This window comes from Anser cygnoides, chromosome 17, assembly GCF_040182565.1.
Source record: "Anser cygnoides isolate HZ-2024a breed goose chromosome 17, Taihu_goose_T2T_genome, whole genome shotgun sequence".
In the NCBI taxonomy this organism is placed as follows: domain Eukaryota; kingdom Metazoa; phylum Chordata; class Aves; order Anseriformes; family Anatidae; genus Anser; species Anser cygnoides.
The window spans coordinates 6,902,960-6,927,167 of NC_089889.1; the positions used below are offsets into that span (position 1 = coordinate 6,902,960).

The 24,208-nt window shown below is 40.8% G+C and overlaps 1 protein-coding gene across 14 annotated transcripts in view; it reads right to left on the reverse strand.

The window, feature by feature from the left end:
• GALNT9 (polypeptide N-acetylgalactosaminyltransferase 9) overlaps nt 1–24,208 on the reverse strand; it is a 586,151-nt gene that overhangs the window by 39,394 nt on the left and 522,549 nt on the right. Inside the window, exon 1 of one of the 14 annotated variants that reach the window (XM_013173471.3) lies at nt 23,183–23,308. The exons of the other annotated variants lie outside the window; for them this stretch is intronic. The gene's annotated coding sequence lies outside the window, so the exon portion shown is untranslated. Of the gene's footprint in view, nt 1–23,182; nt 23,309–24,208 lie in introns of those variants that run through there. 14 annotated transcript variants of the gene reach the window in all.

The following is a 24,208-nucleotide window of genomic DNA, read 5'->3' on the forward strand; positions in this document are numbered from 1 at the left end:
TTATGACTGTGGCATGACAAGTTAGATGAGTAAGCCATAAGCCTATGACCAAAATGGGTAGTTTATCTCGACAGAAAATATTAGTCTACCTGCCTGGTTCTTCCAATAGCACAGGGACTGTGATTTCTCCTTCAAAGCAATAATCTCTAACAACTTTAAACACGTACTTTTTTTTTTTTTTTTTAAAGCTTTTCTCATTACGTGGGCAGGAACTCAAAAACTGCTCAAAAACCTTTGTTGCATTCAGATGGAATTAAGTCTGTGCTTGCCCTGGATGCTATTGCATCTCTGAGTGATGGATCTCTGTAATCATCTTCTACTTAATCAAAACACAATTCAACATAACTGTGATTACACAATTTCAAATGAAGAGTAAGTCTTCATCTTTTGTTTTGATGAATTTTAAGTCCTTTACAGATTAACCAGATAACATCGTTTATTTGTTATTTTAAGATGGTATTTAATCAGTGAAGGACATTCTGAATCTGTCTGGAGGGGGGTGGGGAGGGGTAAGAATCAAAGCAACAGCATTTAATAAATGTGATATGTTATGAACAATTTTGTCTCAACTGCTGAGCTTAGCAAAAGTAGGCTAAGTTAGCAAAAAATGTACTAATCGACAAAAGCAAAAAAACCTGTCTTGTACTTCTCTAATATTTCACAGCTTTCACAAGTTACTACAAAAGAAGTGCTTTTTTAAAAAAAAGAATTTACAGTCATTTTATATTCTGAATAAATTCCCTTGCTCAGCAAAAGAAATTACATAAAACTGCCGACAATATATACAAAGGAGAGCTGTTTTCAGATATTCATGCCGTAGACTGTGTCAAAAGCACTGCAAACATTAATATCAAACCGTGACTACTTCTAATAGAAACTATGAAAGAAGTCAAAATAAAATGTGTTTTCTAAAGCAAGAAGCTGAAAAAACATGTCACAGGATGATAAAGAGACGGTAGAAAATTCAGGTACCGATTTCATGGATATTAACTATGCATAATATACATATGTAAGAAGACAGTATAACCTTGTCGGTAGGGCATTCTTATAAGTCTGAGAAGGAGATGAAGGAGATCTTGCTTGAATCCTTTGTTCCACCAAAGGCAGAGTATTTGAAAAAGCTACCCCACACCACAGTGTACTTATATGTAAAAGGCTGATAATAAAACTAGTTCAGAAGATGAAAAAGATATGTAGAAATTGAATACTTTTTTTTTCTTCACAGCATAGATTTTTTTTTTTTTAAATACTGACGATCTGCTTTCAGATAAGTAGGCAGAATACAATGCTAACTCAGACTAAGGACGGTCATGGAATGGTTAAGGTTGGAAGCAACCTCTGGAGATATCTAGTCCAAGCCCCTGGCTCAAGCAGGGACACCTAGAACACACTAGCAGGAGGACGGTCTGAAATAAGGTCACACACAGAGGCAGCATTAGGATGGAATCAGTTCCATCTCTGGGTGGATCCAAGACACTCCCCAGAAACTCCCAAGCCTGAGGGCACTGAACAAGTATTTTAAGAACAAGAATAAGTATTTTAAGAAATCTCTTCATCTTTCCTTACCATTAAAAAAACAAACAAACAAAAAAAAAAAACAAAACACACACACCACTAACTCAATAATTAGGATTACTATGACATCACTTCTAATGTATAAAATTATGCTTATTTGCAATGCAGGCATGTAAACTGTCTCTGACGTTTTAACTTCACACAGCTGAACAGTAAGAACAAGGCCATTTCAGCAAGGAAGGCTCAGCTTACAAGTCCATTTTAGATATCCTATTAGACACCATGCTACACCACTGCTTATTGGGGTGCCTCAGTTTGAAGACTGCCAATATGGCTGGCAATAAGGTACCAACGGACACCTTAAAGAGAGAGGGTAAACGAATGTATTTCTTTTCAGCCAGTTATCCCCCAGCTTAGAATAGCAAGAACTTGATGGCCAAGGGGGGGGTGCCTCACTTTTTACTTCCGCACACTTGCTTTGCCGCAGCACGTCGTAGGGTAACCACTGCCTTTCATCAGATGGAACATCACAAGTGTAAGGGCACATGCCATTAAACATAATTCTGCCTTAACTGAGGTGCCATTCTAAGAAATGGTTACTACTCCTAGCAATTTGAACAAAACACGTATTAGGACAAACCGGTATTTTCTGTCAGCAACGGATGACACCTACACCAAGAACGAATTATATTGTATTTCTCTAAGTCTCTGATCTTCAAGGACTGCAATTTAAACTGTTTATATGCAGTGAACATTACAACTTTTATGGCTTGCACCATATTCAGCCATCCGCAGCCACAAAACAGGCCTCGCCTGCGCCAGGTTAGGATCATTCCCCCTCGGGTATTGCGGCTCCACAGCCCGGCTTTCTCAGTGCTTCCTATAACAAAACGAAAAGTGGCACCAAGTTCTAGGAGAGCAGAATTTCACTCTAAAGCAGGTACAAAGGAGGAGATTCACTGAAGTTTGGGGACGACATTTAGTCACCAGCTTCTCTTGCCTCTTTGCAACCCTGGAAAGAAGGAAGCCATTTGGCTCCCCAGCTGCTGGGTGGTCCCCTGGGCAACAGCTTGCTCTAAGCTGTGTTATGCTGGCCCATCTGTTGGTGTGAGAAAACATAACTGCAAACACAGAAGTACTGGAAGTGCTTGGCTGTCCCATTACTGAAGTTATAAGCAGTACTGGCACACTTGCAGGCACTATTGCACTCAGACGGAAAGAAACAGAATAAATTTTCATCAGCTGAAACACAGAAGCTGAATCTATAAACATAAAGCATCTAATTCCTGAAAGTGAAAGAAAAGTTGGGGGAGGGAAGAGGGAAACATCATGGTTTTAAAATGATAAAAGCTCTTCTAAAAAAATGTACTGTATTTGCTGATATTGTAGCATCATTTGTCAGTTATGAAATTTTAAACTGAGGATCAAAAGGTACCGAGGATGGAGTACTTACATGACACTGCTCTATCTCTCTTTTTCTGAAAGCCTTCCAATATCAACGTGGCAATCACATTGCTGCCAAACAGATGTTTGGCATTGACGGGTGGTGGATAGGAAGGCTGTTGAGTGGAATTGGAGGAGGAGAGAGCGTTGGACATCAGGCCACGTGTCACTGCTTGGTGCTGTGACAGCCTGCTCAAACCTACAGACACTTCTTGCTAGGCACCCCCTCCTCTGGCAATCCTGTCCAGTTACACCACACCACGGTACTGGTGTTCCTACAAGCTGTTCTTCAAAACCCAAATAACTATGAAATGGGTTCAGGAAGATGAGATCTGATATTTCCACTTACTCTCTTTAGAAGCAGACCTAGGCTGTAGAATTTCATATAAAATGTCTCTTTCATTTTCCTTAGCTGAATGATATAAATCAAGTGCCAACCCTGCTATAAAATTATGCCACAGTGATGCTGTAACCATGATGGTTTAGAGATAAAATAATTGGAAGAGAGGTCTCTGAACTCATAAAATTATTACTTTTTCTGTTTCCTACTTCTTGTATGTATGTATGTACATATGTCAACTAATAAAACATTCTTTCTGTGGCTTCCTCTATCAAGTGCATGATTCTCTATCTATTTTACTACTGCTATTTCCATGGAAATCCAGTCATGGACTCACACACCTTTGTACCTGGTACTTACAAACCGAGATCCCGGCAGATACCCTCCCTTTTTCATCCAGTCACACAGCTCGGCATAAGCATGGCATTACAATGCAAACATAAATAATGCGGATGGGTAGACAGTCTCCTGACTGCCTAGTGCAGAGTGAAGACAACGCCCAGCAATTTAGAAGAATAATTGTGGCTCAAACACCTAGGAACAAAACAAATTTCTTATTGTTCCGATATAACCTGCAGAACACTTCAAAAGAGGAGAGTGACAAACTCCACAGGGAGCGGCTGTAGCAATGTGGGTGAAGTATTTCAATGCCTCAGAGGAGAGCTTCATCTTTTAAAGAACATAGCACGAAAATACTACTCGGAGATAAGTGCCCCAAACTGACAGAGTTTTGCCTGACAGAAATCAAAACACATCCCTCCTCAGCCCATCTGTACTGAAGGATAATGTTGCATTTGGAAAAAAAAAAAAATCCAGCTGTTGTGTAGTTCTTCAGAGGACAGATCTGACTGACGTGTCAGCATCCTCCTTACTCTGCTGGAACCACCAAACAGTAAGATACGAATCTCAAATATTAATAACCCTATTTCTCAGGCACATTTCTGTAAGTTAAGGAAATATCTCTGGTGAATCTGGTCCTTAAAATGACTGTGACCTTCCTGATCTCAGGTGAACTGCTCAAGAAAGCCAGCACCACTAAGTCCGAGGACAGACGGCATGACCCACCCAGCATAACAAGGCCCAGCAGTGTTTGGACAGGGCTCTTGCATCTCCAGAGACAACGTTTCAGGATTAGATTCACCTTGAGGAACACAGGCTCCAACCATTCTGCTTCTCAGAGGTGCATGGCTGTTTACACCATCACTCCTGGCGGAACAGCATCACATGAGGGCATCATTGCACTGCAAACACACCACAAGAAAAACAACGCCTGCTTTGAAGTACTCACTCACTGTCTTCACAGACAATGGAGAAAATAAATGAAAGTGAGGACCTTCCCTGAATGCTCAATATTTATCGAAGCAAATAGACAGCACTGGAGCTGATGTTCCTATTCAATTCTACCACCTAATTTGAAGAATGGGTTTGATATTTCTTCCTCCCCCCAGTTAAGGTCCCCTTCCTTATTTTTATCCCTCCCTAGTTGCCGCGTCCTTCAGCTTCAGTGGAGGACCATGTTAGTTAGAACACTTCCCTGCTGTTTTCTCACAAACTGCTTCGTTGTGTCTTTGTGCAGAATAGCGCCACAACATTTTTCAAACGTGTCACTTGCTATTTCTTTTTAGGCATTCGTTCTGCAAGCTAAGACAGGATGCTTCACAGCATGCCTGCATTCATCTCCATGCAGCAAAGCCCTTAAGCGTGTGCTTAATTTTAACCAGACACTCAATTCCTGTTGACATCAAGGGGACTTAAGTGTTTCACAGTAAGGAGGTACTCCAGGACACTGCTGAACTGGGGCCTGAATTTTGATGTGAGGAATTTCAAATTACCTTTTTTTTTTTTTTATATCTCATTTATCTTCCCAAACACAATAAGACCTACTTGCCTTTTTGTTTGTATGATTGCATGGGATTTAAATTTAAAACACCATTGAAGTTATCTGTGAAGACTGAATTTGACTCACTCTAAGTTGAGCTGACGGCAAAGCACCAAAGATTCAAATCTTCGGTCTCCTCGAGCATCTGGCTGACATCTAGGCAATACGGTTGGTGTGCTTTCCAAAGCTTCTCTCATCCATTTAAAGAACTACCAGTCTACACACAAAGCACTGTTATCTTCTACCCTGAGACTCTAGATAGAGATTTAATACAAAGGATTATTATTTTTAATAATTTTCTTTCTACTACAATTTCCACTCCAACCAGTGTGTCAATAACTGTTCACGAAACTGAAAGGGCAAGCAGGTCGCATGTCTGTGACAGACCATTTCATTTTGGGAGCATGTTTTTTCTGTCATTCATTTTAGACTACTATCAAAAATATATATGTATTTGGAAACAACATATTAAAATTCCATAAAGGTGTGTATAATTTTAGAGTATATCTCAGCATCTTTCCACAAAGTTTTTGTCTGAGGGGAAGTGTCACATTGCTGGCTTCCAGATAATTCCATTCGAACAAACCTCACCAAAAGCAACAAGAGAAATATGAAATCAAGCTTGAGACATGCTACAGTCCTGCAAACCCCATGCAGGGAGGATGTGGCAGAACTTCAGCCAAATTTCTAGCAGTAAAATTTCCCAGCAGAAATTCAAAGGGGTTTGGACTTCCAGGTCACTGAGTGTCATCTGGAAAAATCTCACCCTCTTTATTGATATTCCCTTAAATTAAATATGTGTTTAGTATTATAAATAAACAGATGTGTCTGACTGTACATGGACTTGGGAAGGAGGAGAAAAAGGGAGAGGCACTAAAACGCAGGCCAGGACGGCACCTAACACATTAATAAAATGACTGTTTCCACTCCAGTTGATTTTTTGGGCTAGCAATCAAGCCAGACGGATCTATGTTATCAGAGGACCTGGCCTTTACTTTTCTTCTGAATTGTCTCTACTGGCTGCCTGTCAAAATATGTCTTGGGTATTCAACAGGGCAGGGAGCCAAGATTGCAAGGTTTTTATTTTTTTTAAGCTTCTTTGGAAAGGTTTAATAGTATTTATCTACTGCAAGCAAGTGGGCAGGGCTTACAAGAGAAGCTTTGTTCAGCAGGATTTGGTGTCATGCAGGCATACTGCCCTATTTGAGTACCTCTCTTTTGTATGAGGGATTTGTCATTTGTTTGTTGTCAAGATGCCTCTGGGTATTAGCCCCCACTTCTTATAAAGCGCTTATTTTTCTATTTTTTTCATGCTGTTCCCCTCCAGCAGTTGCAGCCACTGTAATGCTTGAGGATGTTCCAAAAGGCAGAAGGATAATGCAGAGACACAGAAAGAAAGAAAGAAAAAGTGTTGTGGCTCCTGAAGTAATTTTACTTTGAAGTGGATTCTCAGTCCCCAAATACCAACTCCTCTTTCCTTGCTTTTTCAATTCCTCTTCAATATCTACTTTAATATAACTTTTTCTAATTGCTATAGTTTTAATTGTGTCTGCATGGTCCCATACTACTGTTACTAGACCACGAAACAAAGCAGAATCAACAAGCCTGCTCCTTCTGCTCCTTCTTTCTTCTGACTCTGAAAAGGAGGTTCAATTTGAAAATAAAACCACAAGTCAGCAACAAGGAAGATGCCATTAGGGCAATCTCAGCAGGCAGATAGGAGCAAAAATAAATATTACGCAGCCCTACTTCTCATCTCAATGGGCACAGGGTGCAAACTAGAGAGGCTTGGCCTCTGAGCAAGTGGAGGAGAAGCACACGCATGAAGCATGAGTTCCAAAGGCATGAGGCATTTCCAAGCTGTCTGAAAACCCAGCGCTAAATTCAAGCCGTTATGATTCACTGGTACATGAATACAGAAATAGTTAGTCTGGCACCTTTCAGCTTTCTTCAGGATTACAGTTCTAAAAAGCCCATGCCTGGAAAAACATCAACCGCTTTCAACTTGCTAAGGCAGAAACATTTGACACAAGGCTTTTTAACAAATTTGAAGAATAAATAAAATTTAAGCCTAACATGAATCTGGACCCACCACAGCTTCCCGGTATACACCTTGAGCTAGTATGTAGTGGTATCTCGTTGATTTCAAGGAAACCATGAAGATCTCTCAACTGAGAATCAGATATAACCTCTTTATCACTGGCCATAACAGAGCTTTAGGACATCTCGGGAATAAAAAAGATGCAATATCAGCAGATTTACACAGGGCAGATAAACAAAAACCTAATGGGAATGATGTGTAGTAACTTGCACAAAGGGATAGCTGAGGTGCATGCAAAAAATATTAGCACAAAACTCACACTGATTTTTTTTTTTTAAACAACAACAAAGTTAGCTTGAGGAACTGCACTAAATCTAGTGATGAATGTGCTGATAAATCAGTACTTAGTTTTGTGTCACCACTGTAAAGCAGAGGTCATTTTTCACAAGTCCAAATGTTACGGGTTTTTTTGGTCCATCTTCAGCTGAGGGTTTGCAGTTCTACTGGCAAGAATAAAATTGATAGGCCAGAACTTCGAGCTGATTCTCATGCTAGATACAAGCTTGTCTCCAGAGGTTAGGCTATCATATTTCTTACCTTCCCAGATGCTTGGAAGTTCTTCAGGAAGACTGAAGTTGCCAAAATGCGGAATGAGAATAAACAACCAAGGACATCGGGGAGAAAGAGATGACAATCATATTTTTAAGTCTGCAAAACCCTGAAGGCAAAATACATCTTGGATTTATTTGTGTCCTCGTGTGGATCGTGTATATGCCTCACCTCAGTGATTTTATGTTTGACAGCCACAAACCAAGACTGGGACCAGTGTGACTGCATGGGATGTCCAGAAAGCCTGAGCTCTCTGACCATCCCAGCTCCATCCCTATTGCCTTCTGCATGACCTTTGGCAGGTGATATTCCCACCCTCCTTTTCTAATTCCTTTGCCTCTCTTGCCAGTTTGACAAGTGATCTATGGAGGAGACTACGTGCACTTAATCCCAAGAAAGAACGAGCTGGGGCAGAACCTCATGGTGCTACTTCAGCCACGATAATCTGATTAGCCACTGCATGTGTTTTGCAATAGCTTTTAGAGGTAGACAGCCTTTGTCATGTAAATTCTTCATTCTGGAAATGCTGTCTTGTTCCTCCCTACCAGATCAATGCTCTGGAGCCCTCAGATGTCCTGGTGATGTCTGGTACATGAGTTTGTCCATGGACAAAGGAACTGAACCTAACTCGCTCCCACCAGCCCAGCACACGGCCCTAGCACAACAGAAAATCCACTTAAGGATTTCAGTGGCAAAGGACCCTACCTAATACTTTTCCTTTTGAGCCAGATATTTTAGGATTTGCCAAAACAGGAATAATTAAGATTGATTTAATTAAAAGATATCAAAGTGAATATATGCAATTAAATAAACATTAGACAACTGTGAAACTTCTAACTCAGGTGAAAAGTGGCTTTATATAGACAATCTTGGTTTAGCAACCTAGGGCCACTTTGCACATATATGCTAGCTTCACACTTTGAATTGATTCACGCAGTCAAATCAGCAAGACATTAGTTCCTTCAACGTCTTCTTCTGAAGAGATGTGTCAAATTCTGAAAACACTTTGAAATCTGTCACAGACATGTAACTAAGAGGAGTGATTTAGTCTTTAGTGTTGACACAAGTAAGTAGTTTGCTGCTACCTTTTTGAAACACTGAAGTGAAACACTGAACAGTGAAATGCATTTATGATGGTTGGAAAAGCAACCTAAAACTGGAGTTGGTAAATGTGTTGAGACAAAAGACAAGAAGGAAAACAACTTCACTAAGGACACTTAGGACAAATGCATATAAAACTCTTTCACACTTCGCGAGCCTACTCAATCCCATGCAGGATTTGTTAAAAAAAAAAAATTAAAAAAAACAAACAAAAAAACACAACAACCAACCAAATACACACAACTCAGCTAACAAGATTGCAGCACCAATCATCGCTGCCTAGATGTCCCAAATGCAGCTTGTGCACCTGACCAGACCAACTAGGCTGGAATTATTGCCCATGACACCTGCTTATAAGAATTATTTATAATGTGCTAATGAAAAATTAACCTGTAAACTAACACACCATTATGTTTCTGATTTAGATCTCATTATCGAAACAAATGTCATAGATCTATTTAATTAGCTCATCATCCAGCTCATCATAGCTGTTTTCCCCCATTTCCACACAACAAAGTGTAAGACTCACGATTACGAGCTCTGTTCACAGATCTGAAATATTCAATTAACTTTTTTTACTTCTATGAAAAAGAACAGCATAGACCACATCGCACATGCTGAGAGAAACCATCTAATGACTTTATGCGAAAAAATTCAGTGGAGTGAGCCCAAGGTATGTATTACATACTACTGTCCCTGTTCTGAACAGCCTGTTCAAACTCATACATGGCCTTACTAACCCTCTCTAAACTGGCTGAATTACTGTAAGAAAGGCTGACACTGTGTGCTGAGGGTGTTTTTTGTTTTGTCTGTTTTGTTTTTTGTTTGTTTGTTAAGTATTCAGGTAATCCTAGGGTATATTTTTCCTTCTTTATTCCCTCGCTTCAAATGGAACACTGAAAATCAAATTACTTCATCTTGTTCAACTGATGATTTGGATGAAAGAACAAATCAAGACTTTACATATATGGTACAAAAAAATACACAACGCTTGGTGCCAAATGATATTCTTAGATATATCTCCAACCTTGCTGCCATCAGTTGATACAGACTACAGGGAGATGAGATGTATTTTGCTTCTGCCAGAGAGGAAACGGAGCTGGGAGAACGTGCCAGTGCCTGCCAACAGGCTGAAAAAGGATCCTACCTCAAGCTTGAAAGCAGAGGTAGCTGAGATGTTGGCTGCATTACACGCACATTATTTTGTAAATGGTTGGGGACTGATTACTAATGTTATGTAATTATTTTTTGGTCATTTATGCTGGCTTAACAGCCTTTCACTCCAGCCTTTAATTGCATTCATCCCATATACTCATGTAGCTTCGGGCTAGCTTGCCTTGCAAGGGCACCCAAGTCCCTCCAACCTTCCCTTGCTGTCTGTCTTACCAGTGGGAGCAAAACCCTGGTGATGCAGGATCAACCAACACATAAAGCAAACACTGAACGCTGCTGTTAGTTACTCTGGTCACATAATGTTTGTTATAGGCAAAGTGGCACGTAAGACAGAAATCCCTATGACACCAATGCGTTTCCTCTGATATAAATATCACATTACCTCTGAACAAACAAACCATAATGATCCGCGCAAACAAGCCAACACATGGCAGAAACATGGATACATGTGAATGAATCAAATGAGAGAAGGACTGGGGAAAAAAATATGGGTTTTATTATTTTATTATAGTAATTATTAAAATACACTACTCAGAGAAAATCCAAAGCGTAGAAAGAATCGACGCTTCAAATCTATCCCATTTCAGAAGAAAAAACAAATGCATACGTTTAATCACACTGACAATGTTTTCTTCCCTCCAGTCAAATTGATTTGCACAGTATTAAATATCTAATTAAAACATGACCATTAAACTGTTTCTCACTGGAACCTCTTGGTACCGAAGAAAAGAAAACCTACCAATCTAAAGAGAGATGACAGATATGCTGTCACTCAGGTCTGGAGAGCAAGAGAATTTGTTATAAGAGAGGTTGTTGAGATGCTCATTTCTGATGTTGAATTACTGACATTGGACTACCAAATACAGGTCTGTTGGTTTAAATGTCAGGAGGGAAGGGATATAGCAGAAATACAGAAATATCACACCCCAGGTCTATCAAGAGTGTTTTCCCAAAGCTACCACAAGCCATGTGCAGTGCAAGCCAAGACACTTACAGTGATAGCATCAGGTAAAATGAAAAAAGAAGTCATCCATAGTCACCCAGCACTGCTCTGTGTCCTTATGTCTCCCATTACACAGCAATTCCAGATTTTATGTTACGTTCTGGTAACATGGAATTTAGCCATAAATAACAAGACTCTGCAAATTCACTCTGTAAGAAAAGTACTAACAGCCTGGGCCCTTGCCAGAAGACTTTCTACCTGCACCTCCTGTGAAAATAAAAGCAGCTCCAACAGTTTACTTTTATAAGAACCATTTGCTGCTAGGATGCAGAAAAATATCAGATACAATTCAAACATTAGAAACAAAGCTAGATAGTGTAAAATAGGAGAATGCTAAGAATTAAGTAGGAAAAAACAACAGCAAGAAAAACCCTACAAAAACATACCAACTCCGTATTAAAGCCTTGAGGGATTTGTGTTTATATATCCAAGATGGCGCCCTCGTGATCTAGCATGCCCAGACACCTAGCTCTGCCAACGAATCTGAGGAAAGGATCCTCCTATTGATTTCATTTGTCTCTCTCTGCCAGGGAATGTTCCTGTGTGGTTATGGTAAAGAACAGCCCACTTACTTTCATAGTGGCATCCCCTGGATGGAACAAGCCTGCACAGCAGGCCCAACAAAGCCAGAAGTACTAGATGCCCACAATTAACACACCTTCACTTCCAGAGCCACAGTGGAGGTAGCTCCCAGTACTTGAGGAAGAGGCCCACTTGTTCAGCCTCGATGTGCCAGCACAGCAGGGCCCCATCTCTGCTCCTGCTGTGGGAGAGGGGCCGTACCAGTGGGCTTTCTGCTAGGCCGAGTGGGAATCAGTGGGACAACAGGAGGGCAGAACTGAGTCTCAGCAGCTACCACACTGCACCTTCACATCTGGCCTTAATCCAAACCAGCTTTCACAGCATAAATTGCAGTGTTCTGCCCGTGGAGGGGACAGCTAAAATTTACCCCTAGTTCTTCATGTAATTTCTCCTCTGGTGCACGCCCCCCGAGGCCAACAGACAGTGCAATAAACAAATGTTAATGTGGCTCATTCTTGCCAGTTAATTAACAGTTCTTCTCAGAAACCATTTAGTAAATTATTTGGATGATGAATAGTGCTTTGAAAGGATTTTGCAGTTACAAATAACACCATTCTGTCTTCCTGTTCCACAGCTGGCTTTATTAATAGAATCTTTTCATAGATGAGGGCTGATCTGCAAGAACATTTGCTAAAATAACATTGAGAAAAATATGACATATATGCTGTTCTGAATCCCTAACCCCTTACAAGTACAGCTCAGCTTTAGAAAACCATTAGTATGCTGGCTGAAACTAGAGGAGACGGACTGCTTTCAGGAGCGCAGAGCCTGACATTCTTGTGTAAGAAGCTGCTGTGAGTTTTCTAACTTTCCGTAAAACATGGGAGTTTCTAACGAGGAAAAATGCACCTGTTCTACCTCTTATTGAACTTTATCAAGCCTAATGGGCTCTACTGATTCATTTTCGGTTAATTGGCTCTAAGATGTTACCTCATTATTAGTTGAGCTGCAGGCATTCATACCATCTTAGAAAGGTAAATTGGCCCTAAAACCAGAGAATTACTCCTTTAATTAGGTTGGATTGATCAGAAAGGCTAAAAAGATCACCTGCGCTAACTACAAATCAGCACACGTACCCTGCCTTGAGTCAGGGAGTAATAAATGACCACGGAGGCCTTGTCCTGTAGCACCTAGTAGAGTGAGACCTAGTTATGAGATGCCATAGCAAGGCCATCCTTCGCACAGGCCATGGACTGCAACCATGCTTAGTTGAAATCTGTTATTGTAATGAACTGAACTTTCTCAAAGTAGCAGATGCCAGGAGGGAAGGATGTTATATGGATTTCCAATACCAGCCAAGAGCCTCAAGTTTGGAGCCAAAATTCTGTCACTCTGCTGCTCTGCAGAGTGCCTTGTTTATGGACTTTCATTACTTACCCAGCTTTGTAAACCACTCATTCCAGGGCTCCCAGTGGTATAAGCAACTTATCATCACTTGCCATCAGCTGTTGTATATTATGTACATTAGGAGGGTTCCCCATGGAAACATTGCATAATAGAAGCAGTTTGTTTTATTTTCCCCAGTAAGAAAGAAAAAAAATATAATCAGGATTTCTGCAGAAATAGGCTTGTGAATATACAGAAAAACCATCAAGGTATTAAATGTTTCCATGCCAAATGACACAGTAGGGCAATGAAAAGCTATTCATATATTGGTGCCTGGCTAACTTAATACATATTCTGAGAGGGATTTTCAAAATTGCCTAAGGGCTCCTGTAAGAGTCTTTGGTTTCCAATGACATCTCTGCTTCAAAGTTGCTCAGGTGATCTTGAGGATACTTCATTTTCAACACCCACCCTATGTCGTCAGACTGCTCTCAAGAAGAGCTGAATCACTTGCAGTGGGGTACATAGAGGACACTGCCATTTGGATGGTGCCAAGATGTATACAGAAAAGTTTCCCATTGCTTTATTCATCTCAAGTTCCATTAAAACAAAGAAACAAAAAAACCCCACAAAACCATCCTTAGAATACAGATACCCCTGCTTGCGAAAAGCTCATAAACCAATCTTGGTTATATGCAAAACATCTGTACTCCATATTCTGCTAAGGCTATAAATCTGTATTACGCTCCTTTGCACAACGGTATTTATCTCTGTTGTTTAGTGCACCTCAGCACACTGGAGAATTCATTAAGAAAAAGATACAGCCATGGAGCGTGGCTACAAATCAGCATTCTGCCTGAAGAAATGCTATTGATTTTTCTATGGCTCTCCTGGATTTGCATGTTTGCCTGGTATTTTCACCATAATACTCTAATGCACCACAGACTATCCTCAGGAGTTGAGTTTGCAGCCTAAGGTTGCATTTCGGTAATATGTTAAGCCTTCACAGAATGCCAGTGAGAAAAGAGCCCCCAGACCAATTGGCTAGGTGGCTTAGATTTAATCCAGGCATATTTAAAAAAAAAAAAAAAAGGTAAGTAAAAGTAAGTTCCATAGCCTCTAGTCTTTAACCATTCAAGTAGAGCAACAGTGAGGAGTGAATTCTCTATGTGATATGCTAGCCTTGTTTAACTTGGTGTTTTTTCCTTTTACTATCTTTGATCTTGGCAGGCTACATCCAGCCCACGTCATCAGAGAACGATCCTTACAAAACAGGTCAAACAAAATGGAGTAAATGAGTCTATGCTATCAGGTAGTAGAATAATAGACTAAAGGATAGAGCCAAGGCAGCTGCCACAAACACATTCCAGCATGACCACACCATTCAGACGAGATTTTCCATTTTCACAATGCAGCTTGAAAATATAGATTCCCAGAAGAGAGGGAGGTGAGGGAACATGGAGTCCCTGGCTCAGGGAGAAAGAAAAATGCAGAACCCCAGCAGGATACCAGCAACACCCTGTTAAAGACATAAGAAGTTTTCTTTCCTCATTGGGGATGACCTGCAGGACCTGATAGGAGGGATGAAAACCAGAGGGATACAGACAAATGTTACACCAGGAGATATAATACAAGAAAATAAAAGGAGAACTTGCAATCCTTCTAATGTGGTATCTGTGAACTGCAGAAGCCTTGGCATTTACAACCATGAAAGGGACACCCTGTCTTTTGCCACTCATCTATAAAATCCTAAAGCTGAGTTGGTTAGAACTACTCAGCAATCAATTATTGCAGGAGAGTCAATTGATCACATATCATGATTAGCCAGATAATCTGCTTCATACTTCCATTAAGGAGCCCAACAGGCATGATTAATTGCTACAGGGGGTAGAATTTCAGCACAGCTAGCGGGGAGCTTGCTTTGTAATACTGTGAATCCCATTACTGTTAATGGAAATTTAACAGTCAAATCCCCTGCGGATCACTTAGAAAAAATTACCCCTTAAGGTTAAAGGGGATTTCATTAATAGCATTCTAGGATGCTCTGATTTAAAAGTACTGTAAACCTCCAGTGTCATGTAGAAATATGCATCCTACTGGGTTTTGCATATTCCTCGTTATTATATCTATCACATTACCCTCCACAAATGTAATTTCAAAACACAGCTCAGCCTATTGAAATGTAAGGCACATTAAGGGTAAATTTTCTACAAGTAATTCAGGGAGATTTATCTGCTAAATTCCTATTAATGAGAATTGCCAAGCTATGTTGCCAGGCACTACTCTTAAAATGAGCCCCAATAACAATTTATCAGGCTCCTTGGTTCCTGATGCCCACATGTAGCAGAATGTACACCATATATTATAAAAAGTCTGAAATTTGGGCCGAAAATCTAGATACCATGTTGTCATGGTTTATGACATTTAACACTTGATCTTGCACTAGTCTGAGATGTAGATAGATCCTTACAAATACCTTTCTGGAATATTGTCTTTTGATGCCAAACACATGAATGCCACTAGAACATACCCAAAGGATATGTTGAAAAATACTAAGTTGTCATTCTAGAGTACCTTGCTGACTGCCAATCCCTAAGAGACACTGATGACTTAAAGTGCTCCTGATCTGGTTTTATTTGCACCCACCTCTATGTTTGCTTTCCGAAGTCAACTCAACTAGCCAAGGCTAAGTTACAAAGCCTTCAAACCTCTAATATTTCCCTTACTTTACACATTCATTGTGAAAGACATTTATGAGCTTTCCTGATAGTCTCATAGGTACTTAAAGAGGTCTGACGCCCACAGCAGCACTGAAGCCATAACTCACCGGTGCAGCCAGTTATGAGTGTGGAACATTAAAGCCTAGTGGAGCTAAGCCAGGAAAAGTGGAAGGAGGGTGATGAAAGAGACATATTGGCAAGGACACAGAATGTAGAGAGCAGGTCTAGAGACTCACCAGAAATAAAGGAATTAGGAGCGGAAGAAGAGCTAAAAAAAATAATAAAAAAATCAGACAGTCCTGCGCATCATGGTTAATTTGTCTCACATGCCTGAGAGTAGCTCATCTCTGCATAAAACACCTTCTTCACTGCCAGCTCCATGATCAGAATACAAAAGGAGATGGCCAAATCTCAAAGACTGCCCCACAGAGGACGCAGAGCTCTGCCTGCATACCACTCCTATGTTCCAGGGTTGAAAGCTGAGCATCACAGTCAAATTGACCAGCCTTTACATCTTGTTTTCTTGGTTCTCACCCTAGGCCCTGACACACAAGCAGTGTGGTTACATGTGCACCTTCCTTACTCCTGGTTTGGTTCTGTACATTGGAGCACCGTAAAGCAGAACTGACAGTGGATCTGTTCTTTATCCCAGAGACTGTTGTGAAAGCATCTGAAGATAAATAGAGATGTGGTTAAAAGGCGGCCATTCATATCTGGATTCTTCATTCCCTTCATTATGTCCTTTGGGCAGCGGATACCCCACCAATGGCAAAGAAACAGGACACAGATCATTTTCATTGATGACCTAATGATGAAGGAGAGTTTTTCCCATCTGCATTTACCAAAAGGCTAAGGAAAAGATTGTGTGATCTTTAAACTACCTTTTGAGAAGCAATTCAGCCAGGTCACCATATCAGCAGTCCTCCCTTCTCTTACTGTCACATTTACCTAAATTTATTACAATACCTGTGTCCTTACTCATCACTAAATTTTAAAATTGTAATGCTAGATTGCACTATCCTTCCCTATCTGCTTTTATGGTTAAAAAAAGATCAGTGCCCTGAAAGGTATTGAGAATGAAAAGGTCTTCTGTGAAGGTCTAAGGAACATCTTAATTGCTACAATTTTCTACTTTTTTCCATACAGAAACTGTCTTGGACATGACAGGAAACGTGACTGCAGTAAGACAGACAACAAGATCTGCTTAATTAAAACAGGCAGAGGGAATGGAAAGTGAGGAAGTAACTTATGCCACTTTTGCATGTCACTGTATCCTCCTGAAAATATAATGAATATGGATTAATGAAGAAAAAAAAGAGCCACGTTTTCCTTAGCAATTATTTTTACTTTACTTTATAATGTAGACAACTTGTGTAAATGAAAGTGCGCACAACTCCCTGAGCAAATACTACCACAAACCTGAGTCACAATTTCTGCTTTCTGAAACTCACTTCCTAGTTCTGCTGCAGCCCAGAGGAGAATATCTCAGCTTGATTCTAGAAATACAACACGCTGATCCTCAAGTTAAAAATGTTCTAGGAAGGATGAGACAAAAGAATGCCCATGTTGCTTGCACAGTGAGGTAGGGAAGTTAATGGACTGATTTCAGTTTACACCAGGTCTGGCCCAACACTTGGAGTGGTCAGTGCAGAATACTCAGCGCTAGGCTCCATGATCCATTATCCACATCTCTTCATTTGAAGCACCTAGTACAACCAACAGTCAGTTTCAAAACTGTCTCTGCTAAAACCTGTAAAGTGCTTTCTGAATTTCCATTCCCAAGCATTGTTTTCTGGGATTATCGTAAATGCATTTTGGCTTGGGAATTTGGAATCTGATTTTAAATAAAATTTCAAGACCTGCTATATGATAACTGCTCTCTATCTGATAGGTCAAAATAGATCTATTAAGAATGAACAGCTGAGTTATTGCACGTGTCTATTAGAGAGCTGACATCTGACCACATAAAATATATTTAATAGGTGATACAATTAGATCCAGATCTTTAGAGGAATTAATCACTGAAGGTGATATTTTAATAAAAATCCACAGAGGTTCATTATCGACCTAACGGATATACATGAATTGCTAATGCCTATGTTGTATGGGAAAACAATGTTTCAGTGATCGAATTTCAGGGAGAAAAACCTCAGTTGTCTTTCCTGGTGTTGCTGCAAAATGAAGTGATGGAGGTAGCTTTTTCAGACTGGTATTCCTTTTTAGAAGTAAATATAAAGAGATGAGAACTTATTACTATAAAGGAGAAAAAAAAACATAAGCAATGAAGATAAGGATATATTATTTTTGACGATGCTTTAAAGAATTTGTCACAGGGCTAAGAAGGGTGAATTATTTGTTTTGCATTGCAGTGAGTTTTGTGAAGAGTCCCACCTTTTTCCGAGTGCCGCAGAACAGAAATCAGCAAAATGTTTTAGAAGGCAAAAAGTAAATGCAAGTGAAATTTAAACTTCCTGACAAAGCAGCATGCCGGTTGGAGAGGTGGATTACTGAGGAGGGAGCAGAGAAGTCAGAGCAGAGCAATATATGCAAATCACACAGCTGTAATTTATCATGCGAATCCACTCTCACAATAGTATATTGTATGGCACAAAATAAAGTCCCCAAGGGCTCATCTTTTGGCTTACTCTGAAGCTTTAAAGGTTAGCCATTTGAGAATTAATGTTTACAAGATCTGAAAACAACAGACATTGTGAGTGAAAATACTGAAAAGCACTTCAGCAGGCATGCAAAAGATATCCTTCATAATCTGTGCAGCCTATTTAACTAAAGATGCTCTGACCCTTACAAACAAATCCCTGCCCATTTCATCTGGCATGTGCTCAAGAAGTTCCAGTTCTTGGAATCTAATTGCTTTTCTCTTATCTATTTACTTTAACAGCTTCTTTGCCTGATTTCTAAGTCTAGCACAACGTCACCCTGGTCCTTAAAACAATCTTCATCCTCCTCATGACTGCTTTGTAAACGTTTCCCCCTCTTCCCCAGGCCCACAATACTAGCAATCAGAAAAGCACAGGTTTCCAGGGCTGGAGCCACCTGCCTGCATTGGCTAGTCTTGCAAGAGCTTCTACACCATTCTCCAAATCTTTCTTGTTGGGCAGTTTGCTTCTCAGGACTCAGCGCTGTGGCTAACCCTTCTTTCCTTCAACACCCCCATTTTGCCTTCCTTTTCTCATGCCTGTTCTTAACACCCTGACCTCAGGCACAGCGCACGATGCGTACTGTCTCCCTGGCGAAGTTCTTGTGATAGGAAATGCCCTCTTTCCCGGACTTGTTTTTCCTCAACCTCTGGCTACATCACTCTACTTCTACACAAGTAAAAGCATTCCTGTGCAAGAAAAAAAATGCTTTTTTTTGTAACCACTTCCATCATGTTCTACCACTACACATATATTGATTGTGTAACAGGTCGTCATGACACTCAAAGACCGTGGCACATACAGATTAATATGCATAATCAATAGCACATGTATCATTTAAACAGGACTATTATTAATGGAGTAACTCGTGTCAAAGTGATGATTGCATATTTATAACCATGGCAATTGGCTGTATGCAAAGCATTAACTTAATCTAAAGACAGATCTGGCCTCATTTTAGAAAACTGGTTGAAGCCAAAACAAAGTTTCTCCCTTTAAATCTTTTGTTATGAAGTACAGCACTCCCATACATTCAAATACAGAAGTATTTTTTCTCCAAAAGCAGAAAATTGTGCATTTTTGGTTATGAAGTTTAGCATTTCCACATACACCCAACTATTTCAAAGAAGCCTTGAGAGAGGGGGATGGCCAGAACAAGCTCTAGTCCATGACCTCTACATAGATATAACTGCAAATACACAGACACGCCAATGAGTTATTAAAATATGGGGCGACAGATTGCGTGCACAGTGCTGCAGGAAGAGCATGCTTGATTAAGGGAATGACAATACATAGAAGAGAACAAGTTCTATGGTTGTGACAAAAAGACTGGCTTTACAGGAGGCCTTATATTGAACAGAACTATAATAATTCATTCTGAGAGCCAGCCCCGGATGGGTAGGGTGGCTGGTGGAAAAGGCAGCAGCAGCTTTCGTGACTGATAACACATGGTAACGCAAACTCCTCCTGACAAAGCAGATCAATGCTTCGGTAGGAGACATATTCCTACTTGGCACTGAACCGCAAATGAACAAAAGGCCTCTTCCTGCCCAAATATCACCCCTGGAGCACTCTATCAAAACTCACCTCATTTAATACAAGCATCTGCAGAGGGTATTTTCCCCTCCACGCCTCTCATGTCCTTCTTTAACATCTACTGCTGGAGATCAGTAGCCTATACAATTTATTGCAGCTGTCAAGGCTAATTTATTCATGCGATCTGGCAGTAATCAAAAAGACTGAGATCGATGTGCCAGCAAACCCTGACATTTATTCATACTTTAAAGTCTCAGTTGACCTTGAACCACAGCTAACTGGAGCTGAACTTGTCAGCAGCTCTGAGAGCCTCACTGGGTCTGGCAGATCGGCGCCTCCAGGCTAAAGGCACAATGTCAATGCAACGGGCGCTTGGACCACAAGCGTGAAGGGCTGAAGCACAGAGAGATCAGTAGGGGACCAGGGAAAAGAGCACCTTAGCAATGGAGCGGTCACAGACCCTGCAGCTGGTCCAGCACTTGCACCAGTGCAGCTTGTACCTGCATGTTCCCACAGTACAGCTGCTCAGAGAGTCAGTGAATTTCTTGCTGAGGGGTAAGAAGGGTGAGGAAGGAATATGGCACATACTTCCCAGAAGCAGCACAAGCAGGACACCCTGGGTTGTCCTCAGCAGACCAGACTGGCCCCATGTGGGGACCCAAGAAAGACAAAGGAGGAGACAGAAAATAACCCCACATTCCCTCATGGGAGGGGAACAGACACAGGGCAAAACAGGAGATACACCAGGAACTCTGCAACCTGCCAGTACAACGTGGCAAGGCCAACTGGAAGCAGGAACAGGAAAAATTGATCAAGAGACCTGCTTCGAGTGTGCTCTTGCCCTCTTACTCAGGAACATGCTTAAGAATTCACTTACTCCCTTTGAAGGCCATCACCCTTGTCATCTTCTCACTCAGTGAAGCCCTAAAGGAACATAGCATAGTTCCTATAAAGCACATGTAATGTGTCCTAAATGAATCATTTCAGGCTTCAAATTCAGAGCAATTGGTAGGGAAATGTAATAAAGTCTATTTAAAATAGTTCCAACCTAGGCGTTGTCATCAAATGACTCTCAAACATTGTACAAGGACATTTTTAGAGCCTTCTGCCTTGGTTTCCCCTTGCTTAAATGGAGGCATGCTTATTTGCCTGCTCCCCAGAGCGTGCTAGGAATTATGGGCATGACATGTTTCAAAGCTATTTAACTGTTTTTCTGTTGATACAAAGATATTTACATAAATGGCATTCTATTAGAGAAACAAAAACATCTACATGGCATTTTAGGTACAAATACGCAGCTACAGCTTTACTGAAACACACTAATACATTATTTTATTACAGTCAAAACACTTGAATACGTAATATGCAGTTGCATCTAAGAGGTTTTGCAGACGTGCTTTGATGCTTCTTTGGGTTCTCCTTGGCTGCATTTCTCACACTATAAATTCTGTATGTCACATTAAATATGGTTTTTTTTTTCAGAGAGATCCGCTTTTTCTAAGCCTAGAATACAAATAGAGATGACAGATATGCTCTTTTGCGTTTGTCTTCCCTTTGTTGGAAATAGCTAGCACCTTTCCACTACATTGGAAGGAAGCTACCAATGAAGAGCAGTTGACATTCTGATCGCCGCACGCGTGCATAGATATGTCTAACATTGCCATCCGGTCTAATCTGATATTCAAGGAAGAGAAACAATCAATGACATATGAGGATTCAAAGGTAATCTTCCTACATGGATTTAAACTAGTTGCAGTACGCGAGCAGTGAAACTACATCTGGGGCTATGTAAGTTATAACAGAGCACTAATAGAGCCTTTCAGTCACCCCGTTTCCCTACAAAATCTAACAGAGAATCTGGGGACTGCTTAATGGGCACCTGAAATATCTTAATGAAATTTTTGTTCAGTTCCTTCCTTCCCTAGTAAAATGACGTAATTTTCATAGTGTCATTTGTGCAGGAACAAAGCAGGTATTGGTATTCAGCTCCACACCAATAATAAAAAAAAAAAAAAAAAAAAAGGACAGAACAAGTGTGGCAAATGGGTGTCATCAAGTTTCCAGCTCCTGGCAGACAATATGATCTAAAGGTACATTATTGCGCACATCATATCCCAAAATATTGCCATGAAACATTCCCACAAAGCTTTTAAAGGACGCTGAAGTGAAGGAAATGATATACCTCTGCAGGATGAGTAATTTCTTTATTTATTTGGACAATTGATGACTGCTGTCCTTCCGAAGGACTGCAAGCAAATGCTCACTGACACCAGCACTCTTAGAGGAGGTAACATAAAACTGAGGCACACTTGAGAAAACATTTTGGGGTGTACTTGCAGGAGGAATACTAGGTGGTGATGGATGAACTCTTCATCTGCGCACCTCTTTGTGCCAAGGACTGCTGCTGTGCCCAGACATTGGAATTTAAAAACATTTTAAAAACAATTATTGCATTAAAAACCTCTCATTGGTAACCAATCCTCTGCTGCCTCCAACAGCAAATAATTTCTGTTTCATAAACAGTGTTAAGCAGGTGTTTATTTATTTATTTATTTTTCCAGTGGATTACCCACACTGCAAATTATACTGGTTTTGGCACTGAGGAGTGAGCCTTTAGTCAAAGGCAGAGGTTACACACAGTGCTCCTTCCCTTCGTCTGCTCTTCAGCTTGGAAGGATCCATCACACAGCTGTATTGCGTTGCTCTATTCAGGCAACACTATCATAAGGGTAATTATTAGTTTGTTTGACATTTCTTTAGCAAAATACCCCCCCCCCCCCCCCCCCCAAAAAAAAAAAAAAAGGATATTGCCTCCCACCATTTTCTGGGCAGCATTAAAACCAACCCATCTAACCAAGCCAAAAAACCCCAACCCCTCCCATCCCCAAACTCAAAGCTCAGCTGTCTCCCTCATGCTCACCTGACAAGAACGCTTCCACTCACCAGAGGTAAGGATTTATATGCTTCTGCTTAACACCATAAATAACACCGATTTGCGTTTTCCTAAAAGAGTAACGCCTCCTCACCAGACAATAATTTATACATTGCAAGCCTTACAATCTCATCACAGGACCCAATACTCAGTGATGGAGGATCCTATTTTGAGGCTGAAGTACATATTCACAAATGAGGTGGTTTGCCTGGAGGACGGCACTTGGGAAAACCTTTCCGGCAACACGGCCACACACATGAGCCCTGCACAGGGAGAGCATTTTGCACCTGGGGTCTCAACCCCCAGCTGCTCACCCAGGACTTACCCGGGCTTGCTGGCCTGGGTCAGGAACATCCACACGAAAAACTGGCCCAGACAAAGGCTTCACTCCAACTGCAAAAGCCCCGGCTGAAAGCAGTCCTGCCAGCCTGAGAGCCGTGGGTGCTGCCCAGAGGCTCAGATCAAGCCTCTTATCTCCAAACCAAAAACCACCTGCAGAGCTAATCACCAGGTCAGGTAGCGCATGGGCATCTTCTTGCTCTGGGAACAGCTGATATCCTGAAATGCCTGCATTTCATTTTGGAGTGGAAACGAGGTATTTTCCACAATACTGATTTTTTTTTTCTTTTTCAAGAGTTCTGAAAAAGATTCAAAATAACTTCAAAAAAATCAGAGAAACCTTTTTCCAGATTTCCAAGCTGGGCACCTAGCTAAGGGAAGACAGTCAGGCACCACACAACAGCCCAAGCCAGGCTTTCAGGGATCATCATCAAAATTAAGAGTCCTACAGAACATTTGGAGCTTTGCAGGAGCTGTAATTTGCGACAGAAAATATGTTGTATCAGAAAGTTTCTGACCAGCTGCAGCTCATCTCTAGGCTTTTGGTTCAGTCTCATCATTAGGCAAGGGAAAGCTATTTCAATCTCAGCACAATTAGCACTCTCAACTTCTCCGCGTTTTTCCTCACTTTCATTCAGTTCACACTTGACACTGCGGAGGAACCTGCAGGAGATTAAACCGCCAGGAAAGCGGCTGAGAAGAAAGCAGCAAAGACTGAGGAAGCGTTTTCTTTCCTCAGTTCTTTTGCTGCTGATCTGTTTCTGAAACTCTGAGCCTTGTGCTTTTATAATGTTCTGGTACATGAAAGAGTTTGTAACACAAAATGTTACACTCGATGGAGCATGATGTGATATTGAAGCCAAATGGCCAGATGCTCTTTTCTGAGCTACTTCCAATGCTCCCACTTTAGAGAATGTTTTTAACAGTATTCACAAGCTCTGGTTCTGTGGTTTGATGGCAATTTCATGCTAGAGCACCATTGCACTATGTTCTGATGAAAACATTGTTTTCC